Source organism: Protopterus annectens, chromosome 4.part0, assembly GCF_019279795.1.
Source record: "Protopterus annectens isolate FY-2018-M chromosome 4.part0, PAN1.0, whole genome shotgun sequence".
Lineage (NCBI taxonomy): Eukaryota > Metazoa > Chordata > Ceratodontiformes > Protopteridae > Protopterus > Protopterus annectens.
In genome coordinates, this window is record NC_056733.1 from 1,762,175,982 (window position 1) to 1,762,191,016 (window position 15,035).

A 15,035-nucleotide genomic window follows, 5' to 3' on the forward strand; every position below is an offset into this window, starting at 1 on the left:
AGGGTTACCACAGTAGTGTCTGTCAATAGCTTGCCTGCTGCCACATGACAGGTGGCAGGATACCACTGTACACACAACCCCTACACAACCCATCTCTCCTTGGACAATAACTAAGTACACAGCTATGACCACCTGCAGATATGCACCCCAGTACTGATACATGTGTACATGTGCATGACTGAGTATAGCAGTGTCTGTGTGTTAGCACACCTGTACGTGGGAATTCCGTGAGGGCCTTCACAACCATCACAACACCCATTCCCATAGCCAGTTGTGGCTGCTGCTGTATGGGACATTACATGTGCCCTGTTAAGTTCCTCTCCAAAATGGCTACACGAGCCTTGCAGTGCCATCACAACAGCATTGTACAAATGGGTTGATAGGCATGGGATACCCATTGTGTTCTGGCAAGTGTGTGTATGTGTGCATGTCTCCATTTATCTGTAGGGTAAAGCATTCGTAGGCCACATATTCCTATTAGAATACCCATTGTCACACAGTAGTACTCCCATTGGTGAGGTATGATAATACAACACCCTGCTATGCATGTGGCATGTGCATTAGATGCATATCCCTGTAGTACCACTGTTGGGATTTACAATGGATTGTATCGCAGTTGGGGCCAATGTGTGATGGTGGATATATCAGAGTGTCATCATGGGTTTCAGGGAGTACAATATCCACTGGGGGATGTGGGTGCTGTGTACACTGTCATTACACCAAGATACACCCGGTATATGTCCATGTGCCACGTTGTGGTTACCACTGTCACCATCAACCATACAGGTAACTGATACCACATTCCAGGCCAGTTATGCATGTGCTGTGTGCAGCCTAACTGTAACACATTGGACACATGGTCATGTTAGTTAGCAGTGATAGGCCCTGGTCTCTCAGATGTGTGTCTGCCTATGTGTCTGTTAATATGTATATGATGGTATGTCACACAATACACCCATTACATCCCCCATTAGCATATTGTACATGTCTGGGGATGTTCTGCATGTAACATGTAACCTGGGACACACCTCATCCTAAGCACTGTGTGGTGTGTGCAATGGAAGCCACACACTTCAGTATCCCTACATACCTAGGAAGGGGTCTAGTCCCAGTGTTGCCAAGTAACAGTGTGCGTGTATGTGGATGGGTCTGCATCAGGTTGCAGATTATACATGCCCCAGTGGGTCACCTGTCCATGTGGCACAGGCAATAACTGTTATACTAACCTATGACATGTGTTCAACTGTACACAAGATATGTCACAGGCATGGTGTCACCACAGTGCTATACACCGTTGTGGAATATGACTGCAGACCATCCTCGTGCTGACACATGTACACCTACAACACAAATGGATAACATTATAGAGACCACAATCAACCAGTGTTACTAACAGCTATAATGCATCATTGCTGGATGGCTACACTACCTGACATATATGCATCACACTTTGCTCCTTACAACATGTTACACTGCAAAACTGTGGTACACTGTAGTACAGTCACTGTGTGCATCAGAACCATATTAGCCTGTCCCTGCATTGATGGTATGCATGACAGGGATGTCGCACAGGTATCAACATATGCGCAGGGTGTGTTGGTGGTTTGCCAGAGGCCAAGGGTGGGCAATACATTTGACACTATGTATATGGGTGAGGGGTGTACTGAGGTGAATTGGGCATGGTGATGTAGTGCGTGTAGGTATGGGGTTGTCCTAGGTGTGTTTGTATAGTGTGTGGGTATGCATGCACACAGTTCTGCCATGTGGCTGCCCTACACAGGTGTCTATGGACAGCTGCAAAACATACCTGGCAGGATGTACAGTTCACTGCCTCCAGCCACGGACACATGGACTGTGCCTGCCAGGGATTCCATGGGCACGTCCAGGTACAGGCCTTGATGTGCTACTCTCACCTGATGATGATAAATGTCCACTGGTACCAGGTCCCTCCTGGGACTGACCAGGACCACGAGCTTGTGGCTGGCTGTGGTGTGGACAGCACCCCCCACACTGCCGGGGCTGGTACTGCCACTACAGGAGCCCCTTGGTGTCCTAGCACATCCACGTTGACTGCCAGCCTACGTCCATGCGGCCATCACTGCACACCCTCCACATGTTCAAGCACAGACATATCACGGTCAGTGAGGGCCATCATCTCACCAGACTGTCTATCCATGAGCTCGGCATAAGCACGGATGGCGCCAGACAGTTCACGGAAGTTGTCACTGTCAGATGTGAGAGCAGCCCTTGTCAGTCTCAGGCCCTGTCTGGTGTAACGTTCCATACGTGCCTGCACCACCATGACAGACTGAAACATGGACCTGCTGATACCAGCTATGTCACCTCTGCCAGGGGCATGATGTCCAGCAGACCTACCACGAGCACCCTGGGACATCTGTCTATGTGGTGCCCTGCCGGACATCTGGCTATGCCTGCTGTGACTAGACACAGTAGGCAGGGTTACCACACTTTCCTGTCCACTGCCACAAATGTCAGCTGTCTCTCCACTATGGCCACTGGTGATGGGGTATGTATAGGCACTGAAACTGTGTGCAGGGTTGGGGTGGCTAAAAGGGGGATATCAAATGATGGTGCTGTTTTGGCCACTGACTACCCCACCTGTGCCTCAACAGTCTATCATCATCTTCCGTGTCTGTATGGACAGCAACATCAGATTGCATGCAGGAGGGACCCTGCTCCACCTCGCCACCTGTGGGGGAAAACAATAAACGCACTTTAAAAACCTGTACAGCATTGCCTAACAGTACACACACACACACACACACACACACACACACACACACACACACACACACACACACACACACACACACACACACACACACACACACACACACAAACACACATACACACTACCATAATACCTACCTATCTGTGACTTTACAGACAGTCCCACGTTTATTTCCATGCATTCCCCATCCTGCATTACACTTGGTAACATACACACATTGATACCACTCATTAACATATCAGTCCTCTAAATGCTTAGACAGACGATCACAACATAAGACCTGTTACTACATTACCTGCCTGACCTGTGTGTAGTGGTTTTAGATGGCCTCACTGCTGTCATTCAGTGTTCACCCTGTGTTTGTCCAGACATCAAAAGCATGTCCCCTATATGTGTGGGCTATGTTCACTCCGTAATATCATGCACTGTTGTGTCATATGTATGTATTGCTCAGTCATGCCAGATATGCTGCTCAATCAGCCTATCATGTGACAACTGTAATATATGGATACACTCCCTGATGTTGACTAGTGCTTCTTCAATGCATCTGTAGTGCTGCATACGTGGGTTGTAGGTCACCTCTCTGCTGAATGCGATATTAAGGACATGCCTAGTGTCTACCTTCCCTCTCAATGACTGGTCCATGCTACAGACCTCATTATACTATCAGCTGTCCTGTGATTACATACATGACATGTATTCCTGGTGTGTAATGTGGCAGTCCATGTCCATGTACTGCACGATCCCAAAGGGAGGTACTGCTGTATGAACACCCCACAATCACATATGTGCATACATGGCCACCCACACAAACACACACACATGCACACATGCATCCTACATGTATCAACCTCCCTCCACTTCACCAGAGTGACCCTACAGATAAGCTAACTACACACCAGGATGCACTCACACACACATACAGGTGAGGTTGCACCATGATAGTGCACACAGTCCTCCTATTACCCATCTGTCAACATGCATAACATATGGTACACAACAGCATGCAGTGCAGCTATAGTCAATCCATGTTAGCAACAGTATACATGTGTGTGATGCATGTGTTGTGTCACTAGGTGATGCCCCTTCCCATGGATACCACTGCACCCAGGTACACGGTTTTGCTGTGCACCTGTTCTGCACCCTGCCATGTACTGTGCAACACACCTCACAGGTGTACAACCCATTGCTGAATGTGTACTACTGTCAGTTATGTCAGATTTAATGCTCACATCCCCTATGTTTTTCAGCAACACATACCTGGGATGATATGTGGACAGATGTCATTTGTGAATGCCTGATGTCTGCTTTACAGCTCTCAGCATCAGCGGACCATGTATGACCAATCCAATACTCTTAAACTGACAACCATCAGAGCATACTGTGGCTATGGGGGTGTATACACCCTTATTGATATGATGCACCCATCTTTAATCTGCCATGGGACCACATCACCGCATATCTTAACAGTACATGAGCCCGATAAGTGACATATGTCCTGTACTTTCACATGCAGTGTCTACAGAATGTGTTAGGTGTGCGGATGTTGACCGCAATGCATATACTCTGTGTGGGCATATGTGTGCACACCCTGTTATGTGTACTACATCAGTCACTACTCCTGACAGGTGTATACTAACATGGGCCATCTGCATTTGCCAGTGTATGTTCAGTCTGCCCTACAAATGTCCCCATAATCTGCATGATTGCAAGGTCTACTCATGTGCACATCCCTTGGTGTTCACACACTGCCATCACTATTGCTGTGGGGGTAGGGTTACGTCTGCCACAGTTCCTGAACCTGACTATGTGCAGATACAGCCATTCTTAGGATACTTAGGATCCATGCTGCAGTGCACTGGTGTGTTATGCTGACACCACCCCTCCTATAGCCTTTTTGCAGATGTATGACAAGTAAGGCCTACACGTGTGTCACTTTGCAGTGTCCCATACACTGAACACCACATGTTACAGCCTAGTCCCAGCTGATTATGTGGACCACAGTAATGCCTTATGCCATAGTGTAACTCTGCAGCAGTTGCCATTGTCCTACAGGTATATACACTGGTGTTGCACTGTATATGGGTGTTGTTCCAAACATGTCCCTACTGTAGGCCATGTCTCCCATCATTATGTTACTCCCTGTGGACACATTCCGCAATGACATGATGTTAGTTATCATGCAGGTGTCTGACATACCCTTCTAATACCCCATCATGGTTGCCCCTGTGATGCCATGCATTTAAAAGCAACAAAATGTGCACATGTACAGCATGCATTCTGGGTAGGTGTGTTAGATGTGTGCATGGAATATACCATCACCATTACATGCCCGGTGTATTGGCAAGCATCTACATAAACCATACTCACCAGTTACAGGCTGCTGCCTTGGTGGTATCCCGGAGGGACCTACATAAGATGGTGAGAGATGCAAAGTCAGTGGACACACCTGTGGCATTGCTACAGCGTGGGTGCAGCATTACAATACATCAACAGTACATGTCCACAATACTACCACATATGCACATCTGTTTATCACTACTATGCAGCAAAAAAATATATCTATGACTTGTCAGATATGCATGATCTACCTGTACCGATGCGGATGTATATGCAACAGTGTTCTACTGATGTGCCCTGTGGCCTTACCTGCATGCTCCTCGGCCGGTGTGTGGGTGGCACCCACCTCCACAAAGGTGTCCACTGGTTGCTGGCTGTGGGAACAAGCAGATGCCAGGAGGGCTAGCTAGGAGCTCCTCCACATGTGTTGGGGGGGTGGATGGGATGCCCCCCCCCCGTGGTGAGGTGATCCCCCTGGACTGCAGCAGCACATCTGCGGGCATTAAAAAGCAGGTCATAACAATGATGCCAGACCTGCTCATAACTGCGGTTGTGCAGTCCGACATCATTGACCCTGCAGGCTAGGTTGTTCCACAGGGTGGTCAGTTCCTGCTGCTCATGGGCAGCTCAGCCAAACAAGATTGCATAGTGCTGGATAAGGTCATTCAGCAGGATTTCATTTTCAGCTGCTGTGCAGGCTGGCAGCCTTCCATGGGACATTGTGCCTGAAAGACATAAAGATGACAGGTGTGAGCAAATCATGCAGCAAAGTTATCACAGTTCTTAATACACATCACTGTCACCACCACCACCATATTAGCGGCAACAAAGTGTACACACAACTCAATAGGTATGGCTACTGCATACCTACCAGTGGGGCAGATATTGTACTGTACCACACTTTTGTGCAATGTATTTGTAGCTATGTTCCCTGCATGGACACTGTCATTGCTGGCCTGTTATAGACCATTTACCTGCCAGCCATTGTCAGGGCCACAATGGTTCCATATATGCCTGTGGTATGCTTGCTATGTGTTTGCTGCACATCTGACATTCTGTGTTATTGGGGTTATCTATGAATGCTGTTGGACATGTTCCGGGATTGTGTAGACTATTACTACTGACATATGTTCTATAACAGTGACACAATAGCATGCATGTGTACTATTGGCCAGTAGAACCACCTCTCCAAACTCATCTGCCCATGTTACCAAGCCACATCACATGTGTGACCCACCCAGGGACAACCTCATGTACTGGTTAAGCAATACCATCAGGTGGAACCAACCCAGGGGATGTTGTCCCCCCGGGGGCACACACAGACATGTTCCTGTCCCCTGAGGTCAAGTGCAGGATCTGTTCCATACCGGGCTCCACAGACACATGTGGGATGTGCTACATCACCTTGAGGCACCCAGTACACATTCACAGGGCCCACATGCTCCTCCTGCTCAGCCTCCAGGCCAGGCACCTTTGGGACACGGACTGCTGCTGTGAGTAGCAGTGGGTGGGAGGATTGTTCCCATTGTGTACATATTGGGGCCCATGGGGCATCCACATCACAGACCACACACACCATCCATGGTGTTTACACACCGCATGTGTTACATACCACCCCTGCAGGCTGTCCTCTATATCTACCAACCCTGACCACCTCCACAACTATACCTGCCATACTTCCCCATATTCCCATTCCATACTTCACAGACAAGGGTAATGTGGTCCCAACAAGGGGTTCGCATGTGACATACCTGTCCATGTTGCACACACTGACAGCTGTAGATATCAATGTGTATTGCTATGTGTGCTGTTTCCTCACAGTTAGCATGCAGCACCGTGGTAGTAATATAGAGGACATGTATTTACGTACATATATGTTTGTGTGTGTGTTTGTATATATGTAGACATGTGCATATAGGTATATATCTATATATGTGTAGATATATATGATGTATATATGTGTTCATATATATGTCTACACATGGGTATCTGCATATTTGTGGACATACATGTGTATGTATGTATGTATATATATATATATATATATATATATAAAATATATATAATATAATATATATATATATATATATATATATATATATATATATATATATATACATACTTATATGCATACCTATATGTGGGGTACATTCAAACATCAAGTCCACAATCTCAAAACACCTTCCTGCACAGCTGCAGTTCTGCCTTGCTACAACACAGAGAAGTGCCACATATGGACACAGCCTGACATTAGGGGGGGGGTATATGTAGGGCCAGATTGCAGGTAACTCTATTACACACCTATGGAATGCCTGCATGCTACAATACAGGTTAACCTGAGTATCCTGCAAGAGGTGGGCTGTGGAACCCACGTGTCCATTATTATGGCATTACTTCCACCTCCAGCTATTGGCCACGTAATATACATACTTTCCATTACACAACACACACTATGATGGCTTACATCTTATCAGTCAGTGCTGCTCTGCATGGTTGATGGGTATGGCCCACTACCCACAGGGACAGACTCTACTGTCCTTAGCAGTTGTTCAACTGAACATCATTCCAACAACACCTGAAGGCACATATAAATAATTCAACATCATCTATCCCATTATTATGGACCAAGTACTATGGTCAGTTACATACATATATACTTCACATACCTATTTTGGGAATGCAATATCTTCTGGATGTTTTTTTTTTTTTTTGTTTTTCTGCGCCTTATACACACACTTTCTCTCTCTCTCTCTCTCTCTCTCTCACTCTCTGTCTCTCTCCAGTAAATGGAATGAGCTGCTTTGCATAGATTGCAGCATGGAATTTGTAGGTGGTGCACATGATCAGGTGATGATCTCTGCACCAATCAGTGTCCTCCACTTGCTATCTCCATGCAACATGCTGTGTAGTACTTCCAATTACCACTGTTATGGCAACCAACTACTATAAATCCCTACATCATGTGGGTGTGGTCCCTTTACCTTTCCTGTATGATGGGCATCCTTCCAGTGGGTGGGCAGCAGTGTTACAGACAGCAGGTAGCAATACCTCGTACAGGAGAACCTGCATACTCAGGCCAGCTACATATATGTAGGAGATTCCAGAACTACAGTATGAGTAGTGTTGTATGCATTGTATAGCACCGGTGTTACAGGGTTTGTGTGTACATACTAGGGGTGGGAGGTTGGCCTAATGGTTAAGGTGGTTGCCTTACAGGCACAAGGGACAGGGTTTGATTCTCACAAGAGATACTTGGCTAGGCTTAAAATGGCCCACACAGGCAGATAGCCTAGTACTAATCTATGAACCTAATCTATGAACCTACTAGTTTAACTTGGAATGCAGTCTGTCTGCATATCTCTCAACTGTGGGCCTATACACTTGATGGCCAGAGGTGTGTCTATTATGTTTTGTCTTTCCACCACACAGGTCTTGTGTCAGATACATCACTGGCAGTGTGTGTGTTGAGTGCTATCAGTACATGGCTACATCCATTTCTGTTTCTAACTTCATAATCCTGACTAAGGGTATGTTGCAGACTATCCTGTAACACCAGCTACTTGCTTAGTGTATGACAACAGTTTTACACATATGGGCCTGTGTTCCAACCTCTGTCCTCCACCTACATACCAGGCTTTGTACATATGAAATGCTGTCAGGGGTTGTTATGTATTGGGCTGTGAGTATGTCATGCTGCCATTCCTGCCATCAGTCCACTGCTGTTGTGTCCCCCACACATACTGTGGGGTTGGGTCCATATATGTGTGGGCTTCACCTGCACAATACATGTGCGCCCTTATGCACTCCAGAGGCCAGTGTATGTAACAGTGGTATATGGCCCTGTGTTACTGAGTCTAGGGGGGGATGCACCATAACTAACCTAGGCTGTTACAACATGTGGGGGTATCAGGGGTAAGCTGCCTTAAGGTATCTGGATGTACATTACCCTACAATTCACCTTGGGTAAATGCAGGCCTACTGCATCCTGCCATACAGACTGTTCTGTTTGTCAGTGTCATTGTGACGGTGTCAGTTATGCCTTGTTATGTAACAGATACATTTCATTGTGTCAACTGATGTCTTTACCCCCTAGGGATTGTATACAGAGTGTAGATAAAGGCTACTGGACTATACATCTGCATTACATACTGTTGATTGATTGCTATCCTGTGGCCCATTCTGTCTTTACTATTGTACTACTTGAAGGCCTTGGCCTGGACAGCAACATATGTAAACCTTTCCAGACTACTATATTAATATAACTGTTTCACAGTTGCATTACTCTGTTTATATGTATGTCAGTGTCTAAACAACTATATGACATGGCATATACAGCTGTAATAGTACACAAATAAAGCTTTCCCCTGTATGCAAACCTGTGTGTGGTGTTATATCCTTTGACCTCTATGTGGGTATATGTTGTAGGCAACAATTGTCATTTGTATGGATGGCTCATACAGTGTCCAGTTGGTAAGGTGGCAGCTGTAGGCATAGTGGCTGTTCCGTATTTTGTGCACCTTCTACATATGTATCTTGCTATACATATCTCTGTGTGTGTATGCCAAGAAACAACTTTTGAAACAAAAACAGGCACCAATGGAGGTGAAATAAATGAATCTGAGTACTTGTAATGGAAACGACAGCTAAGTTTATTCAGTACGTAAACGCACACATGACACGGCGTTTTCATCCACTGGACTTCATCAGATGTATCAAAATTTATCCAAGCTGTAGAAAACCTATTTATACCCCTTCCCCTCTGTGGTTAATTAACCAATTACTAATTTATTCAAACAATTAATGAAATGTAATAAGCATAAACTCTTCTGTGTTCATTAATTAATACATACACTGACTATATATAGATATAGATATCTGTATCTGCATATATGAGTCTGTGCATATGTATCCTAGGAATGTTGATTGCTTCCACATTGTACATTCCCTATGGTAGCCAGACTGTACCGCATGATATGTTACTGATATAAGCCTGATATCATACAGGTGGGATGGAATACTGTTAACATTTTGTGCCCATGTTGTGTCAGGTCCTGGTTATAGGATCTGCAACAGTTGGTATTGTATTGCTGGGCAGACGTGTTTGGCTGTGGGGGGGGCGATATCTATACATACAAGACGTATGTTGTTTGGGCCCCCTCAACCCCATTAACGCTGCATGTGAACATATATGCTTTTATTATGTTCCAATTTTTGTCTACAGATATATGTCTGTATATACCTATGTAGATATATATTTATGCTTTTAAATATATATCTGTATATATATATATATATATATATATATATATATATATATATATATATATATATATATACATTGCAGTATATATATAGACATATAGATGTAGACATATATATATCTATAGATGTATGCATATGTATGTATATATATATATATATATATATTTCTATATATGTATCTATGTATACATATATAGGTATGTTATATTTAGTTGGATATTAATATATGTACAAACACGCATACCTCCACATCTTGAAATACATTTCCTGTACTGTTGAATGACTGGGCTGGATGATATGTTTGTGAAAACATCAGGATTATGTGTATCTGACATGGCTTAGTGGTAAATCACTTTGGCTATTGTGTGAAGGGTGGGTCTTGGGTTTGATCATTGCAAAGGCTGTTTGAACTGTTTGTTGGATACAGAGGGATTAAGGCACTTTTAAGCAGTTGTAAGCGGGTTTGCATGGGTTTGTGCAGAGGCAAGCACTGCTAACATCGTTACAGTTTCTTATACTGATTTAGCTTCTCAATTGCTTAAACTGTGTAGGCATTACTTACCCCTGCAAAAACAGGTTTAAACCTGCTTACTGCTGGTTAAAAGTGCTTACCCCCATGCTAACTTCTTTAAAAGAAATGAAAAAAAGGTTGATAGGACAGTGGTGAAAAAGGGGCACAAAAAAGGAAAGACAGCGGGGAAAATAGGGATTTGCAGGATGGTGTAGGGAAGGTCCATAGCTGCCAATTACTTCTACAGCAACAGCTGTGCATATACACTAACTTTGGAAGTAGATTTGGACACTCAAACCCCTGAGAGAGGGTTGAGGACAACAATAATATGTTGTGATGCCAATTAGACCAGATTACGTGTCCAGTAGACACGTGTGTGAAATGGACAGCTATGTATGGGGCGAGATTTTTTTTGGGAACAGATTGCCCTTTTTTTCAGGTAAGAGTGGGATGTTGAGGAGGGATAGTAGATATATATGGGGAGGTAGGTTGGATAGGTTAACAGACAAGACAAACAAGACGCATACAGGGGCAGTATATGACACATGTGGGGGGGGGTAAACACCTGGATGGAGAGGTATGTTGGAAAATCAGAAGCCCATGAGCCCCCTAGTGGAAATAGTGGGACTGAGGTCCCCACCCATGGGCAGTCACCACTGCACCTTCACAGCCCCGAAGGTGGCTGTGCTGGGGGCTGAGTCATAGAGCCAGGCCGACCCTCTAGTAGTGATATGCGGCCCTCGAGCTGGCGTAGAAGATCCCTAAACTGCTGTTCGAGCTCTCTACACACCACGACCCAGACCTGGCAATGGGTGACAGCTTCCTGTCCATGCCCGCTCCCAGGGAGGGGGTGAGCCCCATCCCCTGAGGCAGTTCCACCCAAAGGAGGTGCAGGACCAATGGACGAGGAGGTCCCAGGTTGGGCCCCAGATGTGCTGGTGCCCAGTGCCACGGCCAGCTGAGATGGGACAGGTGGGTCCCACTGGGATCCACATTCCCATACGTGCTATGATGTTTATGGTGTATCAACATATGTGAGTTAGTAATAGTCAACACACTCCAGGGTTAGGTATAACAGCATGCACAGATATTCCCTCTAACCCAGACACCAGATATGGAACAGTTGCATAGCAAATGGAACACATGCATATATGGGACCACAGTGGTAATAACAACAGCATGCAGATATATTGATGGCACTATGCCACCAATGTCAGAGTATTTCAACATAGCACATGCATAGAAACAGATTTAAATAATTATCAACCAATAGGACATATGTCCCAACATAACAGTGGAGTCATCACATACCAGTTGAGGTTGATATTTAGTGTATTGTTGGAGATATGGTGGGGGGGATGTCAATTAACAACTAATATATTCCTGTAGCTCGCATTACTTTCCTAATCAGTGCTATCTGTACCTTACAAGTATTAGTACACTACCCTACTGCTTTAGTTTGGACAGTGTGATGGCTGTCATCATCTTTATACATGAACTGGTTTTACCTGCAGTATACACCTCTTACCTGGTATACCTGTGGAGGAATTGCTTGTTAACACTGTTTCTACACATAATCCCAGATTCCAGGTTGATATTATGCACATACCTGTCCATCTCTTTTTACACAGACTCTGGCCATGTCTAGACCACATGCAGGTGAACCGGGACATATCTAGACTATTGCCCTCTTCAACTTTTAGTGACTTACAACACTCTTATACAGGATTTCTTACACAGTTATATTATGTAGCACAGTGTGGGTGACAGTAATCAGTGATACCTTATTATTCAGAGCAACTGCAACACTCACAATTCCATACAATACCAGAGTAAACAGTATCATTACAGGGTATCAAGCTTTTATTTCTCAGCACAGTGCTCGCATCCAACGTACCTGTGGGAGCAATGTTTGTTAGCACTACCTGAATGTTGCCACACAAAGTACCAGATTTCACATTAGTATTATGCACATACATCTCACTCTGCTACTGTACATACTCTGGTCACAGCTTGACAACATGGGGGTGTAAATGGGATATATGTGGCCTACTACTCTCATAACATTTTGGGGAGTTGCTAGTGTGATAGGTTTGTTTTCATAGATGTGTGACAATCAGTTGTATTTCCTGTTTGTTGCCTAAACATCTGGGATTATCCCACTGATTTCCCAGGGGGACAGGGTGACAGGCAGCAGATATGGGCCCATATACTGGAAATTCTGGACATATCTGTACAGTTGTGGGGTATGATTCTGTATGCAGCCTACTTCCACTCCCAGGATTCAGGCCATGGCTGTGTCTGCTAAAACTAAAACACTGTCCATCACAGTTTTGTGTGTGTGTGTGTGTGTGTGTGTGTGTGTGTGTGTGTGTGTGTGTGTGTGTGTGTGTGTGTGTGTGTGTGTGTGTGTGTGTGTGTGTATATCTCATCTCTGCTTTCTGTCTTATAATTCTCCTGTGGTTTTATATTCTGACCTTGTATTACAACACTCATACAGGATTTCCTAGACGGTTATATTATGTAGTACAGTGTGGGTGACAGTAATGAGTAATACAGTATTATTCAGAGCAACTGCATCAGTCAGAATGCCATACAATACCAAAGTAAACAGTTCCAGTACAGGGTATCATTCTTTTATTTCTGGGTACAGTGTTCGTATCTGACAGACTTGTGGGAGCAATGTTTGTTAGCACTACCTGAATGTTGCCAAAGTACCAGATTCCACATTACTATTAGGCACATACATCTCACTCTGTTACTGTACACACTCTGGTCACAGCTTGAGAACATGGGGGTGTAAATGAGACATACGTAGCTTATTACTCTCATAAGATTTTGGGGAGTTGCTAGTGTGCCAGCTTTGTTCTCATAGATGTGTGACAATCAGTTGTATTTCCTGTTTGCTGCCTATACATCTGGGATCATCTCACTGATTTCCCAGGGGGACAGGGTGACAGGCAGCAGATATGGGCCATTTTACTGGACATTCTGGACATATCTGTACAGTTGTGCGGTATGATTCTGTATGTCGACTACTACCACTCCCAGGATTCGAACCATGGCTGTGTGTGCTAAAAATGCAACAGTTCATGTCTCACTTGCATGTGGTATTCAGATTGTGTTGTGTGTCTTTTCACTGTTTTCTGTCTATGTGTCTCTCAGTTGTACTAAGTGAACTCTGGGGATTACACCAGTCATATACAAACATTCCAACACATTCTATTTATGTTGCACAGTGTGGGTAACAGTGCTTAACACAACTGTACTATTAAGTGATTGCAAATCTACATTACCATATGATGCCAGAGTATACACATGCAGTCCAGCAGTTAGACCTTTATTGTCAGGCTATTATACTTTTATTTACATACAAACTACATGAGACTCTTCCTGCCATATTCTCCAGTGTATGTTGTACTTGTCTTAAACAACACAGGTTTTATACTGGCAATTAACTTACTAATGCTTTTAGATTTATTTCCTATGAGAGTACATGCAAGAGTATTACTAACCTGCCTCACATCACAACCTCTGCAGGTGACAGCCATGGGCCTCCTGGTTCGCGGCCCGCTCACTTGCCACTGTGGAGGACATAAGAGGAATATTTAGCCATATCTATCCATAATATAGATGAGCTGGTAATTATTAAACACATAGTGGAGGGATATTTACACACAGCTGAGACTTCCCCTATTGTCCTCGCCTCTTGGATCCACTGATCCAAGAGATCCCCGTTTCGTTGCTTCAGGTCGGCATAGTGATGCCTGACCTGCTCACTAGTTCAGGGTATGCCAGTGGCACTGGTGAGGTCACAGATGAGATGGTCCCAGGCTTCCGCCTTAGACTGGGAACCCTGGTACTGGTCCTGTAGCAGTCTCTGCTCATGGTCTTTGACAAGGAGTCCTGCCATGACTCTGGGCTCCTGGATGTCCCAGCACTGCACCTGGACGTGCACTACTTCTCCCCTTTCTGCCATGGTGCCTGTAAGGGGAAGCTACAACCCGTTATGAGATGTATTCCTGCCTGTTGGGTTTAAGTAGGGCTGAATTCCCACACTTTGCCGTGACTGGCCCATTTTGAAAAGGCTAAGCTATGGGCAAACCTGCTTACCTAAGGTTGACATTGTTTAAAGTGGTATACCACTGGGCACATTGAGTCAGCTGGCCT